The sequence below is a fragment of the Hypanus sabinus genome, chromosome 11 (genome assembly GCF_030144855.1).
Source record: "Hypanus sabinus isolate sHypSab1 chromosome 11, sHypSab1.hap1, whole genome shotgun sequence".
NCBI lineage: Eukaryota > Metazoa > Chordata > Chondrichthyes > Myliobatiformes > Dasyatidae > Hypanus > Hypanus sabinus.
In genome coordinates this window covers 13,957,191-13,972,761 of record NC_082716.1, presented here as the reverse complement: position 1 = coordinate 13,972,761, position 15,571 = coordinate 13,957,191, and positions in this window count along the sequence as shown.

Here is a 15,571-nt window from a genome sequence, read left to right as displayed (position 1 = left end):
ATTTCTTCAGCAGTTTGAACGGGGCACGACTAGGCAAGCGCGCGGAGGTCAGCCAGTGAGAACAGTGAGAAGAGTTTAAAAAGAAGACAGATTTATACAGCGGGCATCAGAGTAAAGGGGGACAGAGTAAGAAGGTGTTGGTTCAACGGGGCTTCGGCGGTAAAGTGTCGAAGCAAGGCAGGTTATCTGTGTAGAAAATGGAGAGAAAGTATATGTGTGAGGCCGGATTTTTGTGCTCGGTGTCAGATGTGGAAAGTCCAGGAGACCTCAGCCTCCCGGACGGCCACATCTGCTCCAGGTGTATCAGGCTGCAGCTCCTTAGGGACCGTGTTAGGGGACTGGAGATGCAGCTCGATGACCTTCGTCTGGTCACGGAGAGTGAGGAGGTGATAGAGAGGAGTTACAGGCAGGTAGTTACTCCGGGGCCTGGGGAGACAGATAAGTGGGTAACAGTAAGGTGAGGGAAGGGCAAGAGGCAGATGCTAGAGAGTACCCCAGTGGCTGTTCCCCTTAACAATAGGTACTCCTGTTTGAGTACTGTTGGGGGGGACAGCCTACCTGGAGGAAGCAACAATGGCCGTGCCTCTGGCACAGAGTCTGGCCCTGTAGCTCAGAAGGGTAGGGAAAGTAAGAGGAAGGCAGTAGTGATAGGGGACTCTATAGTTAGGGGGTCAGACCGAAACACAGATGGTAGTTTGCCTCCCAGCTGCCAGGGTCCGGGATGTTTCTGATTGCATCCACGATATCCTGAAGTGGGAAGGTGAACATATTGATACCAACAACATAGGTAGGAAAAAGGAGGAGGTCCTGAAAACAGACTACCGGGAGCTAGGAAAGAAGTTGAGAAGCAGGACCACAAAGGTAGTAATCTCGGGATTACTGCCTGTGCCACGTGACTGTGAGAACAGGAATAGAATGAGGTGGAGGATAAATACGTGGCTGAAGGATTGGAGCAGGGGACAGGGATTCAGATGTCTGGATCACTGGGACCTCTTTTGGGGCAGGTGTGACCTGTACAAAATGGATGCGTTGCACTTGAATCCCGGGGGACCAAAATCTTGGCGAGGAGGTTTGCTAAGGCTACTGGGGAGAGTTTAAACTGGAACTGCTGGGGGGTGGAGAGACGGAGGAAAGGGAGGTTGGCTCACAAATAGAGAAAGCTTAGAGACAGTGCAAAAGGGAGGATAGGCAGGTGATAGAGACGTGCTCAGACTTATGGTTTGAGATGGGGCTATTTTAATGTGAGGAAAATTATGAACAAAGCGGATGACTTTATAGTGTAGATCAGCATTTGGAGCTATGATGTTGTGGCCATTACAGAGACTTGGATGGTGCAGGGGCAGGAACGGCTACTTCAAGTGCCAGGCTATAGATGTTTCTGCATGTCATATTCTCAAATATGATGACAGAATACAGTATTAATGGTAAGACTCTTGGCAGTGTGTGAGTTCTTCCAGCACTTCGGCTTGTGTTCAGTCACACGGTATCTGTCTCCCTCTGCTGGTGAGTCTCTGAATCACGGGTCAATCACACGGTATCTGTCTCCCTCTGCTGGTGAGTCTCTGAATCACGGGTCAATCACACGGTATCTGTCTCCCTCTGCTGGTGAGTCTCTGAATCACGGGTCAATCACACGGTATCTGTCTCCCTCTGCTGGTGAGTCTCTGAATCACGGGTCAATCACACGGTATCTGTCTCCCTCTGCTGGTGAGTCTCTGAATCACGGGTCAATCACATGGTATGTCTCCCTCTGCTGGTGAGTCTCTGAATCACGGGTCAATCACACTGTATATTTCTCCCTCTGCTGGTGACTCTCTGAATCACGGGTCAGTCACACGGTATCTGTCTCCCTCTGCTGGTGACTTTCTGTATCATGCATCAGTCACATGGTATCTGTCTCCCTCTGCTGGTGAGTCTCTGAATCACGGGTCAGTCACACGGTATATGTCTCCCTCTGCTGGTGACTCTCTGAATCACGGGTCAGTCACGCGGTATCTGTCTCCCTCTGCTGGTGACTTTCTGAATCACGGGTCAGTCACACGGTATATGTCTCCCTCTGCTGGTGACTTTCTGTATCATGCATCAATCACATGGTATCTGTCTCCCTCTGCTGGTGACTCTCTACATCACGGGTCAGTCACATAAGGCCATATGATATCGGAGCAGAGTGTGACATTCAGCCCATCAGTATTTGTCTCCCTCTGCCAATGTCTCTCTTAATCACAGGTCAAAATCAGAATCAGTATCAGGTTTATTATCACTGGCATGGGTTGTGAAACTTATTAATTTAGCAGCAGCAGTTCAATGTAATCAATGTAATACATATTAAAGAAATAAACAAACTAAAATAATAATAAGTAAATCAATTACAGTATATGTATATTGAATAGATTAAAAATCATACAAACAACAGAATATATCTTTTAAAAATGAGGTAGTGTCCAAGGGTTCAACATCCATTTAGTAATCAGATGGCAGAGGGGAAAAAGCTGTTCCTGAATCACTGAGTGTGTGCCTTCAGGCTTCTGTACCTCCTGCCTGATGGTAACAATGAGAAAAGGGCATACCCTGGGTGCTGGAAGTCCTTTATAATAGATGCTGCCTTTCTGAGACACCACTCCTTGAAGATGTCCTGGGTACTTTGTGGGCTAGTACCCAAGATGGAGCCAACTAAATTTACAACCCTTTGCAGCTTCTTCAGGTCCTGTGCAGTAGCTTCCATCCCAGCCCCCCCCACCCCCTCCCCCGGCATCCATACCAGACAGTGATGCAGCCTGTCAGAATGCTCTCCACAGTACAACTATAGAAGTTTTTGAGTGTACTTGTTGACATGCCAAATCTCTACAAACTCCTAATGAAGTATAGTCGCTGTCTAGCCTTCTTTATAACAATAGACAATAGACAATAGGTGCAGAAGTAGACCATTTGGCCCCTCGAGTCTGCACCGCCATTCTGAGATCATGGCTGATCATTCACTATCAATACCCAGTCCCTGCCTTGTCCCCATAACCCTTGATTCCCCTATCCATCAGATACCTATCTAGCTCCTTCTTGAAAGCATCCAGAGAATTGGCCTCCACCGTCTTCCGAGGCAGTGCATTCCACACCTCCACAACTGTCTGGGAGAAGAAGTTTTTCCTCAACTCTGTTTTAAATAACTGACCTCTTATTCTCAATCCATGCCCTCTGGTACTGGACTCTCCCAACATCTGGAACATATTTCCTGCCTCAATCCTATCAAATCCTTTAGTTATCTTAAACGTTTCAATCAGATCCCCTCTCAATCTCCTCAGTTCCAGTGTGTACAAGCCCAATCTCTCCAATCTCTCTGCGTAAGACAGCCCTGCCATCCCAGGAATCAACCTATTGAATCTCCGCTGCACTTCCTCAATTGCCAGAATGTCCTTCCTTAAACCTGGAGACCAAAACTGTACACAATATTCCAGGCGTGGTCTCACCAGGGCCCTGTACAAATGCAAAAGGACATCCTTGCTCTTGTACTCAATTCCCCTTGTAATAAAGGCCAACATTCCATTTGCCCTCTTCACTGCCTGTTGCACTTGCTCATTCACCTTCATTGACTGATGAACTAGGACTCCTAGGTCTCTTTGCATTTCTCCCTTACCTAACTCTACACCATTCAGACAATACTCTGCCCTCTTGTTCCTGCTTCCAAAATGGATAACTTCACATTTATTCACATTGAATGACATCTGCCAAGTATCTGCCCACTCACTCAGCCTATCCAAGTCTCCCTGTATTCTCCTAACGTCCTCTTCGCATGTCACACTGCCACCCAGTTTAGTATCGTCAGCAAACTTGCTGATATAGTTTTCAATGCCCTCATCTAAATCGTTGACATAAATTGTAAAGAGCTGTGGCCCCAATACAGAGCCCTGTGGTACCCCACTAGTCACCTCCAGCCAGTCCGAGAAACACCCATTCACTGCTACCCTTTGCTTTCTAGCTGCCAACCAGTTTTCTATCCATGTTGAAACCCTGCCCCCAATGCCATGAGCCCTGATTTTACTCACCAATCTCCTATGTGGCACCTTATCAAATGCCTTCTGAAAACCTAGGTACACTACATCCACTGGCTTACCCTCGTTTAACATCCTTGTTACACCCTCAAAAAACTCCAACAGATTAGTCAAGCATGATTTGCCCTTGGTAAATCCATGCTGGCTCGGCCTAATCCTATTACTGCCATCAAGATATGCCACTGCTTCGTCCTTAATAATGGACTCGAGCATCTTCCCCATGACTGACGTTAGGCTAACAGGGCGATAGTTCTCCATTTTCTCCTTCCCTCCCTTCTTGAAAAGTGGGATAACATTAGCCACTCTCCAATCTTCAGGAACTGATCCTGAATCTAAGGAACATTGGAAAATGATTACCAATGCATCCGCAATTTCCTGAGCCACCTCTTTTAGAACCCTCGGATGCAGACCATCTGGACCCGGGGATTTATTAGCCTTCAGTCCTATCAGTCTACTCATCACAGTTTCTTTCCTAATGTCAATCTGTTTCAATTCCTCTGATATCTTATGACCCTGGCCCATCCATACATCTGGGAGATTGCTTGTGTCCTCCCTGGTGAAGACAGATCTAAAGTACGCATTAAATTCTGTTGCCATTTCCCTGTTTCCCATAACAATTTCTCCCAATTCATTCTTCAAGGGGCCAACATTGTTCTTAACTATCTTCTTTCTCTTCACATAGCTAAAAAAGCTTTTGCTATCCCCTTTTATATTCCTGGCTAGACTGAGCTCATACCTGATTTTTTTCCCTCCGTATTGCTTTTTTAGTTAAGATCTGCTGTTCCTTAAAACTTTCCCAATCATCTGTATTCCCACTCATCTTAGCCCTGTCATACTTCCTTTACTGTGGCCCCTTCCCCCTCTTTGAATCCTTCCTTCTCATTGGAATGAACTGCTTTTGCATCTTTTGTATTATCCCCAAGAATATCTGCCACTGCTGATCCACTGTCTTTCCTGCCAGGGCATCCGCCCATTTAACTTTGGCCAGCTCTTCCCTCATGGCTCCGTAGTCTCCTTTATTTAATTGCAACACTGACACCTCTGATCTGCCCTTATCCCTCTCAAATTGTAGATAAAAACTTATCATGTTATGATCACTACTTCCTAATGGCTCCTTTACTTTAAGATCACTTATCAATTCCTGTTCATTACACATCACCAAGTCCAAAATAGCCTCGTTCCTGGTTGGCTCAAGCACAAGATGTTCCTAAAAAAAACAACATTGATATGTTAGGACCAGGTTAGATCCTCAGAGAACTTTACACCCAGGAACTTGAAACTGCTCACTCTCTCCAGTTCTGATCCCTCTATGAGGATTGGTATGTGTTCCCTCATCTGACCCTTCCTGAAATCCACAAGCAGCTTTCGTCTTACTGATGTTGAGTGCCAGGTTGTTGCTGTGACACCACTCCACTAGTTGGCATATCTCACTCCTGTACGCCCTCTCATGATACCTCTCTCCCTCTGCCGGTGTCTCTCTTTATCACGAGTCTGCCTCATGCTGTCTCCCTCCGGTGGTAGCACTCTGTATTGCCAGTTAGTCTCATGGTACCTGTCTCCTTCTGTTGTTGTCTCTATCATGAGTCTGCCTCATGGTATATATCTCCCTCTGGTGGTGGCCCTTTGTATTGCTGGTCTGTCACATGTTATCTGTCTCCCTCTGGTTGCGTCTCTCTGAATCACCAGTCAGTCACCTGGTATCTCAGATCAAATTTTATTATCACTAAAAACACAAAATGCCGTCTGGCCTGCTGAGTTCTGCCAGCATTTTGTGTTTTTATTTATTTCCAGCATCTGCAGATTCACTCGTGTGCCTTTTTATTATCACTGATGGATGACATGAAATTTCCTGTTTTGCGGCAGCAGAACATGAAACAAAGATAGGGTTCATGGACTGTTCCGAAATCAGATGACAGAGGATTAAAAAGCTGTATCTAAAACATAGAGTGTGGGTCTGGGACTCCTGTACCTCCTGTCTGGCGCCTGTTCCCCCCCCCCCCCACCCCCGTAACAGCAAACTACTGAACAAGTGGCGTCCTGTCACACTCACCTCAATAGTAAGCAAATGCTTTGAGAGGCTGGTCAAGGACTACACCTGCAGCTTTCTGCCACCCACGCTGGAACTCCTACAATTTGCCAATCAACACAACCAATCGATAGAGGATGCAATAGCCATTGCTCTACACACCGTCCTTACACATCTGGAGAAGAAGGATGCTTATGTGAGAATGCTGTTCATGGACCACAGTTCAGCATTCAACATCATAATTCCATCCAGGCTCGACAAGAAGCTCAGAGACCTCGGCCTTCATCCTGCCTTGTGCAGCTGGATCCTGGACTTCCTGTCAGATTGCCAGCAGGTGGTAAGAGTGGGCTCCCTCACCTCCACTCAGGACTGCGTACTGTGTCCCCTTCTTTACTCCCTGTATAATGATGACTGTATCACCACCCACAGCTCCAATCTGCTAATTAAATTTGCCAATAACACGACATCGATTGGCCTTATCTCAAACAATAGTAAGGTGGCATAACATGGAAGAAGTCATCACCCTGACACAGCGGTGTCAAGAAAACAACCTCTCCTTCACCGTCGCAAAAACAAAGGAGCTGCTTGTGTTCTACAGGAGGAATGGAGACAGGCTAACCCCTAGCGACATCAATGGATCTGGGGTTGAGAGGGTGACAGCTTTAAATTCTTTGGCATAAACATCACCGAGGATCTCACGTGATCTGTACACACTGGCTGTGTGGTGGAAAAGGCACAACAGCATCTCTTTCACCTCAGACAGTTGACCAAGTTTGATAAGGGTCCCCAAATCCTAAGAACTTTCTACAGGGGCACAATTGAGAGCATCCTGACTGGCTGTATCCCTGCCTAGTACGGGAACTATACTTCCCTCTACGTGGGAGGTTGTTCCCATGGTGGAGCTGGATGAGTCTATACCAGTGGTCCCCAACCATCAGGCCACAAAGGATGTGCTACCGGGCCACGAAGAAACGATACGAGTCAGCTGCACCTTTCCTCATTCCCTGTCACGCCCGCTGTTGAACTTGAACGCACGCGAGGTCATCAGTTGCCTAAACGTAGTGATACCCTCACGCCAGAGATCTCTGGTTGGCCTCGGGTAACCGGCCGGCAAGAAGTGCCGTTGCTACTGGCCTGGAGCGCAGACAGATGGGCGCCGCCTCTAGACCTGTTTAACACACCGAGTGTCCGTGGGGAACCCGGTGCTGAAATATCTGCAGACAACCTAATTCAGGCTCAGGGTTTCGTAAGCAGCAGAACAGCTACCTCGCTGCGATCTACTGAAAGTCATCCCTCAAGCCAAACTTTTGTCAGCTGATAGATCCTACCTACCTATGCGGGGGGGGGGGCACGTTCTCTGTCACACTCTTCGCTCGGTCGGTCAATCTCTCCGGACTGCGACCACCGCGGCCCCAGTACGGGGACCTCTGGCCCTTACCTTGCCCTCTCACCCCACCCACGACCAAGGCACCTGGCCAAGGCTGTTATATGTTCATACGAGGAAAATATGTGCTGTGTGTTTAATATCCAAACGTTACTTAAAATGTTATGATGTTGTTGACTTATAAGTGACTTGTCACTATATTCATGCCAGGAAAATATGCGCTGTGTGTTTAATATTAGATTTATTAGATAAACCCTTTTAGAAATGAAATTGAGTGTTATGTGACTTATCACTATATTCTGGTCATAATTAACACACCCTTCCCCCCACCCCCTGTCGGCTGGTCCACAAGAATATTGTCAATATTAAACCGATAAAACCGGTCCACAGTGCAAAAAAGGTTGGTGACCCTCCCTCTCCAACCTCTTGTGATCCTGTGAATTGAAGCCTCCATTCCAAGATGTGATACAAACAATATTATAACTACACCGGTCCAATGAAATAATGACCACGCATCATACAGATGTCCGTGAAGATTTATTGTTTTCTCTCTCTCTCTCTCTCTCTCTCTGTTTCTTCAGCAGACACCGTGAAAACTACAAGAAAATGAAGGACATAAAAGGTTTGAAGCATACATCTCTCAGTCTTTTAAAGTCTGTCAAGCTAGTGATAAACAAGTAGGACAGTTATGGAAACTGTGACGATTAAAGAGGAGGAAGTACTGGCACTTTTTAAGAATATAAAAGTGGATAAGTCTCCGAGTCCTGACAGGATATTCCCTAGGACCTTGAGGGAAATTAGTGTAGAAATAGCAGGGGCTCTGACAGAAATATTTCAAATGTCATTAGAAACGGGGATGGTGCCGAAGGATTGGTGTATTGCTCATGTGGTTCCATTGTTTAAAAAGGGTTCTAAGAGTAAACCTAGCAATTATAGGCCTGTAAGTTTGACGTCAGTGGTGGGTAAATTAATGGAAAGTATTCTTAGAGATGGTATATATAATTATCTGGATAGACAGGGTCTGTTTAGGAACAGTCAACATGGATTTGTCATGTTTGACAAATCTTATTGAATTTTTTGAAGAGGTTACTAGGAAAGTTGAAGAGGGTAAAGCAGTGGATGTAGTCTATATGGACTTCAGTAAGGCCTTTGACAAGGTTCCGCACGGAAGGTTAGTTAGGAAGGTTCAATCTTTAGGTGTTAATATTGAAGTAGTAAAATGGATTCAACAGTGGCTGGATGGGAGATGCCAGAGAGTTTGTCAGGTTGGAGGCTGGTGACTAGTGCTGTGCCTCAGGGATCTGTACTGGGTCCAATGTTGTTTGTCATATACATTAATGATGATGATGGGGTGGTAAATTAGATTAGTAAGTATGCAGATGATACTAAGATAGGTGGTGTTGTGGATAATGAAGTAGGTTTTCAAAGCTTGCAGAGAGATTTAGGCCAGTTAGAAGAGTGGGCTGAAAGATAGCAGATTGAGTTTAATGCTGATAAGTGTGAGGAGCTACATTTTGGTAGGAATAATCCAAATAGAACATATATGGTAAATGGCAGGGCATTGAAGAATGCAGTAGAACAGAGTGATCTAGGAATAATGGTGCATATTTCCCTGAAGGTGGAATCTCATGTGGATAGGGTGGTGAAGAAAGCCTTTGACATGCTAGCCTTTATAAATTAGAGCATTGAGTATAGAAGTTGGGATGTAATGTTAAAATTGTACAAGGCATTGGTAAGGCTGAATTTGGAGTATTGTGTACAGTTCTGGTCACTGAATTATAGGAAAGATGTCAACAAAATAGAGAAGGTACAGAGTATGTTACCTGGGTTTCAGCACCTAAGTTAAGGAGAAAGGTTAAACAATTTAGGTCTTTATTCTTTGGAGCGTAGAAGGTTGAGGGGGGACTTGATAGAGGTATTTAAAATTATGAGGGGGATAGATATAGTTGACGTGGATATTTTTTCCATTGAGATTGGGGAGATTCAAACAAGAGGACATGAGTTGAGAGCTAGGGGCAAAAGTTTAGGGGTAACACGAAGGGGAATTTCTTTACTCAGAGAGTGGTAGCTGTGTGGAACGAGCTTCCAGTAGAAGTGGTAGAGGCAGGTTCGATATTGCCATTTAAAGTAAAATTGGATAGGTAAATGGACAGGAAAAGAATGGAGGATTATGGGCTGAGTGCAGGTCGATGGGACTAGGTGAGAGTAAGCGTTCTGCGTGGACTAGAAGAGCTGAGATTGCCTGTTTCCATGCTGTATTGGTTATATGGTTGGTGTCCTCCAATAAACAGACCCAAAATACATCAACACAACCAAAGTGGTCTGAAATCAAATAAAATCACTAAAAATGTATCACACTGTCCATGTAAAGGCACTTCAACAACATTATACACAATATAAAACAACTAAAAACAATCACAGTGATCGCCTCTTGGACCACATGCAGAACAAGGTTATTTTAGGGCCCTATGTCGTTCTCTGCTTCCATGTTGGTTCTGGCCCATAATGCCACATTCATGCTCTTACTAAACTCTGGTCATGTGACCCATTACACTCTATATTAAATAAACCTTACATAAAGAGCACAAAATTCTTAATCAAACAATATTTTAAGGTGATATGTTTTAAACAAATTTTTTATCAATGTTACCTTTTTAATATCTTACTTATATTTTTAATCTTTTTAACAGGTGTATGAACTCAAATAATCATAATTTATGACAGAAACTTATAAAATAAACATCTCAATGAAACATGTCTGAGACAATTACACTCCCACCAAATTACTATGATTTATGATAACCTTTATACAAATATTTGAATAAATCTATTAATTTCCAGAACCAAATAGTTGGTATTTGTAACAAACTCTGAGATCAAGTCAGATACTTTAAACACAGGTAGGTGTTTAGAAATTAGTTCCATTGGAACACATTTTAGTTGTTTTCTACAAGTACAATTAATTTATGAATAGGACGTTCAAGAATGGATGGATTAATGAATTGTTGACCCTCTTTTCCTAGCTTTTTATTTCCTAATTGTATTGTGACTCTTCGCACCAGTCCATCTTCATCTTCACAAACATCAAGCTCTCTTCCAAGTCTCCATTCACTTCAAGGAATCCCTTCCTCTTTTACAGTGACAATATCTCCAATCTTCACATTTCGTCTTGAAGAGCGTCAGCTGAGGGTGATTTTTGCTAGACATTCCTTCTTCCAGCTACTCCAGAATTGCTCTGTCAGATACTGCACTCTGTGCCACCTTTTCCTGGCATACTGATCTTCTGCCATAAATTTTCCTGGTGGAGGCAGCGGGACAGAGGTTTTCATGGTAAGTAAATGGTTTGTGGTAAGTGGCTCTAGGCCAGGGGTGGGCAAACTTTTTGACTTGTGGGCCACAAAGGGTTCTAAAATTTGACAGGGGGGCCGGACCAGGAGCAGATGGATGGAGTGTTTTGGTAATACACCTCATAAGAGAAAATAAAATATCATGGGATATGTAGAAAACATGTGCTTTAATTTCAATTGAAAATGAACAAATGCATTACAACAAAATATCTGTCTTTGAAGTCCCATGGTATTTAGCTATTTATTGAAATGACTTTTAAAACACTGAAAATTAAATGAATAAAATACAGCTTTTTTTAATAGTAACAGTTATTATTTTAAAGCACTGAAAATTCTGTTATCCTTCAAGATATTATCATCATCACTCTCCTCCTGACTGTCTTTATTTCAAAAACGGTAGGAGAATCAGGTCTACTTGTCCTGCTCCTTCTTATTCAATTGTCCCCTGTGCCAAAACTCAACAACGACCAGCACAAAGACAGAACAGTGACAGCGCGCCAGTATGCGGAGCACGTTATTTGATCTGGAGCGCATTTTTTATTTTGAGAACGTACGTGCACCTGCGCACTACTCATGTCCATCACTTAACAGAAATGACATGTAACATGTAAGGCTTATTGAAAAAAATATTTTCAAATGCATTTTTTATATAACACAATGAAGAAACTTATTTTTAATTTCAGTGGGAACAGTGTTGTTGGTCTCCCTTTTTAGCCAGCGCATCAAAGTCTGGATTTAGTTTTGTTGTGGCGATTCTCAGGATGGATCTGAGGTGTTGGTCAGTTAACTTGAATCTGTGGCTGGCTTTGTTGATGTTCATGACGCTGAACGTCTGTTCACACAAATAGGTCGAGCCGAACAAAGAGTAAAGCGCAAATGTGGAGTAATACGCTGCACCTCAACAAAGGTCAATGTATATAGAGTGTGTCATCTATTGGGAAAACGCCAGAATTGCAGGGAAAAAATGTTAACAAGGTTTATTAATATAATTTCATCAAGTTCTGCAGGCCAGATTAAAAAGCTTAACGGGCCACATATGGCCCGCGGGCCGTAGTTTGCCCATGCCCGCTCTAGGCCTTTGGGATCATTGATGCTGTCAGTGGTGAGCGGGCAGCTGTTTATAATTGACATGGCCTCATAGAAAAAGATTCTCAAAGAAGCATCATCCAATCTTCCAATGCTCTGTGAGGACCCAGCTTAAAATGCTCCTAACTGTCCTAATCTGCCATTCCCAAACACCTCCCATGTGACTGACATCAGGTACATTCATGGTGAAGTCACATTGCTTCTCGGCCAGGTAAGCAGTCAATCTGTCTTTGTCCACTTCCTTTAAGGCTTTTGTCAGTTCACTTTTCGCCCCTTGATCCAATCTGATTTGTCTTACAGCTCCACGGATAGCTATAAAACTTCGTAAAACATTTATGAAGGCATCAGTTGTTAGATCTTCCAACATTTCTATGTGAATTGCCCTCGAGGACAGACAGGTGAATATGAGACCATATCTCTTGTTCTCTTTACGACCTTGCTTAGTGTGAAATGGTCCAAAACAATCCATCCCACAGTATGAGAATGGTGGCGAGGGATCAACACGGTTAGCAGGAAGATCCGCCATCTTTTGCGCTCCTGTTGGCCTGTGAGCTTTCCTGCAGGTAACACATTGTTTGATGTAGTTCACCACAACTTTGCTGTCACCAACAACCCAGTAACCATTTGCTCTCAATTCATTAAGGGTTTGTCCTCTGCCTTGGTGCTAAGCTTTTGCACGTTTGATCTAGGATCAAACGTGTGACCACACCATCTCTTGGTAGGATTACCGGATGCTTCAAGTCAAGAGGTAAAGAAGCCTTCTTTAATTGCCCTCCCACCCTGAGAACACCATCTCGCAATACCGGATCAAGTTGGAACAATGGATGGCTGTGTGACAGTTTGTCATGACTCAGTATTCGTATTTCCTCTTTGAAGGCATCCCTTTGTGCCAATTTTACAAGCACAAAACTGGCCTTTCTTCTGTCTTTGACATTTATGGGTTTTGCAGTTTTGGCTCTCTTTGCTAGTTGCTGGATCCGGGCAACCACATTCAATGTTGTATGCCATTCTGAGAACCGTTCATGTCTCTCCAAGAAATTGTCCTCTTTTACCACCTTTGTTTGTAGTACTGGTGTCGTTTTGACTTCAGGATCACCCACCAGAAGCTCTGGAGTTGACTTTGATGTGACAATCTCTCTTTCCCACAGGAACTTGGGTCCAGTGAGCCAATTTGTATCAATCATCTCTGCCACCTTGAGGCCTCTGGAAGCGTGATCTGCCGGATTTTGATCAAGTCGATATAGTACCACTGTGCTAGAATGTGGCCCAAGACTACCCGGGAATCTGTCCAAAAATACTCTTGGTCAATGTTGAGCTCCAGCTCCTCCTTTAGCATACTGCTGACCACTGAGAGCACTGAACCATTAACTCCAGCCTTGGTACAGTTGTAACTCTTGTGGGTGCAACCCTTGCCTCGCCGATGACTAAGGAGCAATGCACTTTGTCCTCACTCAGTACTCAGATATATGAGCACTGACATGCATCCGAAAGGTGCTGCAGTTCAATTCTCTGGACCTTCCCTAAGTCTCAGGAGCAAAGCATCTTGGAATCTGGAGTCTTTACAGATCTTTTAGATCGTTTAACCAGCTCTCCTATCATGGCTTTAACTCTCCAGGCAGTGGTTCATCCCATCCAATGCCCTTTTGGCACATTTCCTGTAGTACTTCCTCTCCTAGTAGGAGAAGGGGAGCTAGGAAGCCTAGTGGGTCAAACACAAAGGCTACAGTGGACAGGATTCCCTGCCCTGTTGTTGGTTTCTCATCCAGGGTGACTTTAAAAGAGAAGGTGTCGCTGATCACACTCCACTTTACTCCCAACACCGTCTGGACTGGGAGTTCATCATAATTGAGATCCAACATCCTGAATTCCACTAGCTTTGTGGAATTGTCCGGAATTGACTCCAAGACTTCTCTGTTGTTAGAGGTGTAATCTTCCTTTCGCACACACAGTTTACGCTTCTCTCACTAGTTTGTCCACAGATTCTACACTGATGAGGCCATCATCGACATTGAAGTGTTTTCTGGTGAGATTGGCTGCTACTGGAAACTCTTTTTCATTCTGGCTTGCAAGATACTTCATTCCATAAATTGCGCAGCCGGGAGAGGATGCTGCTCCAAAAAGATGGACCTTCATGTGATATTCTTTTGTCTCTGCATTTGTATCATCACAGGAACTGTAAGTAATCTCTGTCCTCTTGGCTTACATTGAAGATAGAACATAGAATAGTACAGCACAATACATACAGCACAACCCCCTATATAACCCCCCCCCCCACCTTAAATTCCTCCATATACCTGTCCAGTAGTGTATCTGCCTCCACCACTGACTCAGGCAGTGCATTCCACGCACCAACCACTCTCTGAGTAAAAAACTTTCCTCTAATATCCCCCTTGAACTTCCCTCCCCTTACCTTAAAGCCATGTCCTCTTGTACTGAGCAGTGGTGCCCTGGGGAAGAGGCGCTGGCTATCCACTCTATCTATTCCTCTTAATATCTTGTACACCTCTATCATGTCTTCTCTCATCCTCCTTTTCTCCAAAGAGTAAAGCCCTAACTCCCTTAATCTCTGATCATAATCCATACTCTCTAAACCAGGCAGCATCCTGGTAAATCTCCTCTGTACCCTTTCCAATGCTTCCACGTCCTTCCTATAGTGAGGGACCAGAACTGGACCCAGAACCTATGGAACATTTTTTCTACATCACAGATGACTGCGATTGGGTATTTGCGGAATCTGCAGAGCACTCCTGTCAGCCCATTCGTGAGATCAGATCCAGCTAGTAAGTGATCATTCAGAGCCATGCCATCATACTTAGCAGAGCAGACGAACACAACCCTCATTTTTCCTGGCTCTCTAGGGTGATAGGCTCCTTGTGAGGAATATACCACACATTTCCTGCTTTGGGTTGGTCTTCAGCTCTCTCCTCATCACCACCCTTGAACACACCTTCCATAAATTTAATGTAGTCATCCTTGAATTTGGGATTTTTCTCCAGTTTCTCTTCCAGATGCTTCAGCCGAACCAGAGCCAGCCATTTATCTTCTGGCAGTTGAGGGCGTATCTTAAAGGGATCGGGCACTTCTAGGATGCCCATCTGCGTCCTGGTGTATTCTTTCATTCAGTAATTGCATGAACTCTATGTCATCTTGTGATATGCTCTTTTCCCCAGGGTTTGTATCTCTGAAGTCTGATTCAAGGGCTCTAAAGACTGGTGTCAATGGTGGAAGTTCCTCAACAGATGCACGATGGCACAGACCTGTCCCTTCTGTTGACTTTGCGACCCGTGGTGAGCTGCCGACGGTGCTCCAACCCAGGTCAGTCTTGATGGCATACTGCTCATCGTCACCTCCTGTGATGACATGTCGCGGTGCCAACGCTCTCACGCAGTCGTACCCTATCAGGAGTCTGACCTCACAATCCATCAGCTCTGGTATTTCCTGTGCTATTCCATTCAGACGTTTCCACCTTTTGGTCGTTTCAGGAGTAGGAATGTGGGAGTGTTCGAGTGGGATGAAATCTCTGGTATAGGCAGGTGGCAAGTTGATGAAACTTTGCAAGGAAAGCCCTCTGACTCTTCCACTCTGAACAATGGAGTCTTTTCCCATCATAGCGGTAAGCTTTAACTGGACTGGCTCAAATCCTGGCTCCATCCTCTCACATACCTCTTGGTCTACAAAAGTGTTGCTA